The 7,828-nt window shown below is 45.5% G+C and overlaps 1 pseudogene; it reads right to left on the reverse strand.

Moving 5' to 3' along the window:
* Positions 1-2,566: 2,566 nt before the first annotated feature.
* On the reverse strand, positions 2,567-4,071 carry LOC104872909 (annotated as a pseudogene).
* Between the last annotated feature and the right edge of the window lie 3,757 nt (positions 4,072-7,828).

Here is a 7,828-nt window from a genome sequence, read left to right on the forward strand (position 1 = left end):
CTGCAAGAGAAAGCACCAATAGAGCTAAGAGACAGCCTACAATGTGAGAAGAAATTCTATCAGCTGTTCCTCAGACGAGGAACTACCATCTAAATATATAAACCGGGTGTGGTGGCACACGCCTGTAATCCCAGCACTCAGGAGGCTGAGACAGGAGGATTGCTGTGAGTTCAAGACCAGCTTGGGGGCTACATAGTGAGTTCCAGATCAGTCTCAACTACATAGTAAGACCCTATCTCAAAAAAAAAAAAAAAGAATATATAAAGAACTTTTAAAAAAATCAGACCCCCAAATATAAAGACCTAATTCAAAAATGGGCATATGAAATGAACAGACATTTCTCAAAGAAGTAAAAGCAGCAAATAAACATATAAAAAATGTTTCATACCACAGGTCATTCGAGAGATGCAGATGAAAACAACACTGAGATTCCACCTCACCCCAGAAAGAATGGCTGCTATCAAGAAATCAACCAGTAACAAATGCTGGCAGGGTGGTAGGGAAAAACAAACCCTGCTCCACTACTGGTAGGAGTGTAGACTGATGCAACTATTGCAGATAGGTAAGCTAATTAGATATCTTGCAGGCAGTTAGTCAGGGCAGCCTCTCAAGGAGCCAACACAGCAAGGAGCCAACATGGAGGACAATAAAGACACATTCACTGTGGCCAGAATTGTAAAAGGAGAGAAACTACTACACCCTTGTGCTTCTCTTGGGGATAAAAGAGCAGTGATTGATATTCTAAATATGTTTCAATCACCTGGGTAGGATATCCCACCCTTACTGAAAATCCTTGTATGCTTGCTGCATGACTTGCTTCCCCATTTGACCCCCCATTTAATAAGTATTACCTGGGTGACTGTACTTGTAACCTTATTGGTTGGTCATGGTTTTGCCCCACTCATGCCCACCTTGTAATTTTCCACTGGGTCTTACAGTTCTGTCCCACTTTATACCCACATGGCTTTGCTGTATAAAACATCTTAGAGAAGAGGGGTGATTGGGTAACCACTTTCCAGGTCCCACTTGACCCAGCCATCCCTCTGCTGGGTACCTTCCCAAAAGAATTAAAAGAATCATACCACAGTGATATATCTGCACCCATGTTTATAGTGGCACAGTTTGTAATAGCTAAAACTTGGTAACAGCCCAAGTGCCCATCAACTGGAGACTGGACAAAGATTTTTTGTTTTTTGTTTTCATAAAACGGAGTACTACTCGGTCATAAAGAATGAGACACTAGAGACACTTATAGCTAAATGGATGTACATTGAGGCCATGCTCTTAAGTGAAATAAATAGGCCACACGTGTAAATACCGAATAGTTTCTCTGGTGTGAAAAACTAAAAGTGTAAATAAGGATCAAAATGTACAATTGATAGTGTGAAATAGGAAGAAAAGGTCTAAAGATGTAGTGGAAGTGGGAGGGGTAGGGAAAAGGAAAGAAGGGAAAAGAAAAAATATGAGAAAAGGAGAAAATGGAAACAAAGTCTTTGTAAATAGGAAAAGGTAAGAGTGGGTGAAGGGAGGGCAGGGGAATAAGAACCAAGATACATAATGTAAAGGTACAAAATCCCAGTGATGAATGTAACTGTATTATATGCCTAAAATGTACCGATAAACTTAATGAAAAAAAGAAAAAGAAAGAAAAGAAAATGAAGCCCAAGGGGCCAGGGATTTAGCTCAGTGGTGCCACTGCCCACCATGCAAATGCAAGGTCCTGAGTTCGATCCCCAGTATCTGCCCCCACAAAAACGAAAAACAAAAATGAAGCACAAGTTGTAAGCCAGGGTAGGGCACACATTTAAAGGCTGTTTTCAGTATGGGTGACCTCAGATGTGGTTTGTGTCTGCCAGGTTACAGTGCAAGCCATCACATGGGTTTGAAGTGGAGAGAGGCCTTAGACAGGCTGTCTTCACTGCTACTGCTTTCTGGCCTGGAGGGAGATGAAGAAAAAGGCAATTTGCAGGTGAAACTGAATGGACAGAGCCATTTGCATCTGAAAGAGACTTGCTCAGCTAAGAAACAAGGTCCTTTCTATGAAAGGATAAAAACAGGAGTGCCTCCACCTTGAACTCTAGTCCACTCCAGGCAGCCCCTCCTGAATTGGAAATGCCTAAATTCTGACACTGTAGCTGCAGACCAAGGGCTTTCTGTTCCCTGTACCCCCTCCCCTCTTGCTTCTCCTTCCCAGCAGCAACCCTTCAGAGCCTCCCTTTGTGCAGCCTAAACTAGCCAACTGTGGTAGACTGTAAGCCTTTGAATTCAGCAAATGAATTTAAAAGGTAGCTGTTCCCCTTGTGTTAGCACTAAAACACCCCCACACCCCTTTCCCTTTCCCACCACTAGGCGCACCTGCCGCCTCGTATCTGAGTGTGCTCACACCCTTCTGCAGAAGGACACTTTGAACTTTGTCTTGACAGTTTCTCTTTCCTGCTGTCTAAATGCATGCTAATACTGTGAGTTGAAGCAACTGGAGTTCTCTGATCAGGAATAGTGCTGTTCTCCTTGCTGTTTTCAATCACTGAGTGTCTGCAGTAATTCTCTCACTGCAAACGTAAGTGTTTTACCTTGTCATTCCACCAGATGCTATGTTGCTACTGATGACAGGCAGGCTTTTCTTGTACTCAGGAATATCTGCCTCATTGGGATTACTTTCATTTCCAAGCATGGGGCTGGCTGGAGCGATTCCCTTTCCTCCCACAGCACTGCTGCTAGATTTCCAAGTGGGAATTCTAGCTCCCTTGAGGTCATTGTCTGTAGTGCTGGTCTGACTCCTCTTTGGATATGCAAAAACTGAAGCAATAACCAATAGGTCCAGCTTGGTCACTGTTCCACCTTTGCTTCTGGCTAGAAAGAATGATTCTCTGTACTTTGTGGTGAGGAGACTGGCAAGTACAGCTGCTGAGGTCGATGCTGGGCTGCACCTTAGCAAGTGAAAGGTTGCTGCTAGAACTGGAGTCACCAGCAACCACTCAGAAGATTTTCTCCCCAACAACAAATATGTAGCTGTGATTTCACCGTATTTTGTTTTACTAAGAGATTCTTGAATTTCTTCTTGTGAATACCCCACTCTCACCATGGTATCCCTTTCTGGTCTGAGATGTTTAGTTCTGGTTCATGCCCTGCATTAACCCACCTGTCCTTCATGATTTGCTGTGGCCACCCTTAACCAGGTTTAGCACCAGGAAGCATTTGAGAAGGTTTTCACAGTCTGAGGACATGCGGAAAGGGATTCTGGGGCCAGGGATTTAGGCTGCCTGCCTTGCAAGTGAAAGGTCCCTAATTCGATCCCCAGTACCAAAAAAGAAAGAAAAAAACAAAAAAAAAAGAAGAGGGGATTCTGTATTTCCCTCTTAATACTCTTTCTCTCAGTCCCTTCAGATTTTGTCAAAGGACTAGAGTGTAGAGGATGACTTTGAGACTCCACAGTCAACCTCGGCCCCATGGTATTTCTTACCCTGGGAGAGCTCTGGGGATACATGCGAAGGGTTACCACAAAACGTGTCTAGTTTATTACCAACAGTAAATTCATTGCTAAAACCAAAAATCTGTTATTTTAATGTTCAGATCCACATTCAACAATAGATTTTCAGCCTGGAGGTCTCTGTGAATGATCCATTTTGGCAAAATTGTACTGAAGACTTAATCTGTGTTTTTTGTTTTGTTTTGTTTGTTTGTTTTTTGTTTTTTGTACCGAGGATGGAACTTGGGCTCTTAAGATTGTGAGGCTGAGCCAAATCCCCAGTCCAAAATTTAGCTCCTGCTTCTTTTTCCTTCATTCTTCCATGTGCAACCAAATTGTCAAATACTTCACCTCCATTGCATATTCCATGATTAAGTAGAGTGTCTTTTCAGTTTCAATGACTTCAAACAACTTCACCATGTTTGGATGATTTAAAATCTTCATTATTCATACTTCTCTGATGAGCTTCCATACACTTGTTGGATTCAACTGTGTTTTGTCAATTATTTTACAGGCAACCTGCCTGTAAGGATGTGTCTCGCCAGTTTCACTTTTGCAAAGTTCCCCTTGCCGATTGTTTTCAATAGTCTGTAATTTCCTACGTGAAAGTGTTAGTCTGCATAGGAAACTACTGATTTTCTACACAGAGTTCCAGAGCGCCCAGTGCGGGAGGTAACTTCTTGTCGCCCATCTCCACCCAAGGTGTGATTTTCAGTATCTCCTTCATTCATCGCTGGCAACGGGATCCTCTTGGACATCTTAGGACACTCTCCGTGACGAGGGCGAAATTGGAAGCAACAGACCCTGGACGGCCTGCAGACAGTGGGATTCGCTTTAGATCTCAGGCAGGCCCAGGCTGCGCCCCCATGGCCCAGGGATTCAATGTGACCCTGCCCTGAGGTCCAGGCCAGAGATGTCGGGGGGCTGTCACCGCACCTCAGGGCGCCCCAAGGGTGGAACCTTTAGCTTAAGCCGACCCTGCCCCGCAGAGCTCGGCCCAGGGGCCTCCAACGGGACCAGTTATGCAGGAGAGAGGGAGACACAGGACGATGTTGAGGAAGTGGAGTGCGGAGGAGGTGCCTGTTCCTGACTGCTTTCTGCTCTAAGGCTTGCTTTCCGCCTCACCTCTGCCCTGCCCAACGCTGCTGTTGCCCCAAGCTTGTGTTCTGAAGCTGCAGTTTTTCTTTTTAAAGTACTATTTTAAATTCTTGATTTCCTGTTCTCTTTTCTACCTAATTGTATTTCTTCTACCTCAAAACGACCTCAAGGACAATGCACTTTCAGGACTCCTCCTGTCTCTGGGGAGCTGTTCCTATTCCCCCAGTGACCCTTTCATACTCTTTATCCCCTTTGTCCTTGGGAATCCTTTCTTCAATTTCGGGAGACACGAACTCCGAACTTCTGACATCTAGTTGGTCTTACATCAGTAGGAGGCAGCTTCCTGTTATCCTCCAGGGATGCCTGCTCCTTGCTGATGCTATAACTGCAAGAACCCAACTTTAAAATGGTCCTTCAGAAGTAACTTTCAAAGAAATCGTAAAGCTGAGAACATGTATTTTGGAAACAAAACCATACTAACCAGGGAGAGGAACAGCCACAGCAGGCCTGAGGAGACAAGGTTCAGGACATCTCTCCAACCACGTGCTGTGGGGGAAGGTGGTTTTGTTGCCGGAGACCCTAAGTACCAGGCTGTAAGGAAGCCAGTCATATGGGTCTGAATGTGCCCATCCACGACTGGCCACCTGCCAACATGCCCTGGCGCCACCCCATACCTCATGTTACCAGCTGCCCTCCCTGTCATGCGCATGCAGAGGACAACAGCAAAACACACAGTGCAGTTAGGTTTCTGAAAGTGCTGTCAGAGACCTGCTTGAGCACAGGCCTGGGCTAGCAAAGTCAACTGAGAAGCCGTCCCTGACCCCAGAGTTGGCCAGCGGGACTATGGATGGAGCAGATGTGCAGCACAGGCAGGGATCCCTACAGACAGCAGCAAAGATGGTGCCTGAGAAAATGGAAGGAGCTGCTTTACTCAAACAGCAGACCAGGGAGGAAGAGGCAGGTGCGATTCCAGTTTCTTTTCTGGATGTGCTGATCTGAGAGGCCCATGGGACCCTCCCTGTTCCAGCAACAGCCTGGCCAATCCCTCCTACCCTCAGCCCAGTATTCAAACTTCCAAACCTGGAGCAACAACAATGAAAGGCACCCTCACAATTCAGCTTTTCCTGTTCTCAGTAGATATCCAGGGGGTGTGCAGTAGCACCTGCCCCCAATTCTAGGAACACCTGATGGTGCCAAAAAAGGCCCATAACCCTTGTCAGAGGGATGTGCGGTAAAAGCTGAAATGTGTGGATACCACCAGATTAACAAGCCAGTTTACAAGGCTGTCCACAAATGCAAAAGCCTTGTGTCTGAAGATGAGTAGGTGATTGGTAATCAGCACAGGATGGGAGGTGAGCAGGGCCCAAGCCATGGCGGGTGGGGATAAAAGTGGATGTGCAAATGGCAGAGAACTGTCCACTGCTCCGTTCCAGAACAAGACACTGGTTCAAGACCCCAGGTTAGTACAGGAGAGTAGGCTAATATGCAGTTTGTCACAGCAGCATTCCCTATCACCAGCTCTAGTTCAAGATGAAGAATCTGACCGAACAAAAGGATAAGATGTTTGTTGTTGTTGTTGTAGCTACTGCTTTTGTTTTTGAGCAGGGTCTCACTACATAGTTCAGGTTGGCCTTGAACTCACTATGTAGCCCAGGTTGACCTCCAACTCACAGAGATCCTCTTTTCTCAGCTTTCCAAGTGCTGGGATTATAGGCATGAGCTACCACACCTGGCCAAGGATATAATTTTAAACTGCATGTGGTGGCACATGCTCAAAGTCCCAGCACCCTGGGAGGCTGAGGCAGAAGGATCAAAAGTTAGACCTTATCCTGGGTAATTTAGTGACTTACCAAGATCCTGCCTTAAAATAAAAAATAAAAGGCTGGGAATATAGCTTAGTGAATGCCCTGGGTTCAATCCCCAGTACCTAAATAAATAAATTTTGCTGGGCATGATGGCACACGTCTATAATCCCAGCACTTGGGAGGCTGAGGCAGGAGGATCACTGTGAGTTGGAGACTAGCCTGGGCTATATAGTGAGTTTCAGGTCAGTCTCAAATACGTAATGAGACCCTGTCTCAAAAATAAATAAATAATAAATAAAATAAATTTTGAATGATAAAAGTCCACAGACCATACATATAGGTGCAGTTTGGTGTGACTATAGCCATAAAATCATAGCTGCTTTGAGTGTCCTTGCTCAGTTTTCCCCAGTTTCCCAGCAAACCATAAATAAACCATCAGAATGGTATGTGGAGTTTTACAAACAGATCCTGGCACTAGGAATGCACTTGTCTCTTTGATATTAGTTTAAGATAAACCAGGCACATTCCTACCAGAGTGAAGTCACTTTTGTCCTGAACAATGTATATGTCCCTCTTTCTGACCCAAATTGTGAGGACCTACTGGTCTTGCTGCTGCCTGGGACCACATTTCTGCCTGTAAGTCTGTGATGAATTACACTCTGTGTGATCCATGTGTCTGCTTCTTTTCTTTTGTCTCCCAGTATACTGGGGCCAGGTTGTGAAACACTGTGCTGAAGGGAAATGCATTCCCTATCCTGCCCCACTTTAACAACACAGTTCTAGCACAATCTGGGTTAGTGTAGGGACTTGGAAAGATGGCGCCTGTGGAGTCCCTGCAGGTACAGGCACAGTCACACTGCGGTCACCCTCTCAGAGACCTGCCTTGGTGGGAAAAACCATATATAGTGAGGAAAAGCACAGTCTGGACACCAGTTACCCACTGATGTCACTGGTATTGTACTTCATGGAGCCATGCAAGAGATGAGCCCACTGCAGGACAGTCTGGTGTGAGCACTAGGCACCGGAGGCCAGAGATACCACCCCAAACCTGCAAGTCTCTGGAGGACATAGTTACAAGTTTGTACTGACAAGGAACTAGGCTGGTAGGTTTCTGCCACACTCACCGGGAGGTGTCACTCACACCCCACGTGGAGCTAAGCCTCCTGGAGGCCTCCGGGCTGTGCTCCCACACCTCTGGCTGGCACTTTGGCAGAGAGTTTTTCTCTGTTTTAAATTAAAATACAAATAAGGCTTGCATTAATTTGCGTAGTAAAGTTTAGCACCCACTCAGGGCTTTCATAAAATATACAAGAACACATTATAGAGTACCAGAATAAGAGAGGGGAGGAAGCAGTTCACACTTAAAGGGGTCGATAGAGCAGTCTCAGTTAAGATGGTAAAGTCCAATTCCTAAGATGCCTTTTTTACAATAAAATCCAGCAACATATTTACTCTTGGA

Source organism: Fukomys damarensis, unplaced genomic scaffold, assembly GCF_012274545.1.
Source record: "Fukomys damarensis isolate Sample0158 unplaced genomic scaffold, DMR_v1.0_HiC HiC_scaffold_5, whole genome shotgun sequence".
Lineage (NCBI taxonomy): Eukaryota > Metazoa > Chordata > Mammalia > Rodentia > Bathyergidae > Fukomys > Fukomys damarensis.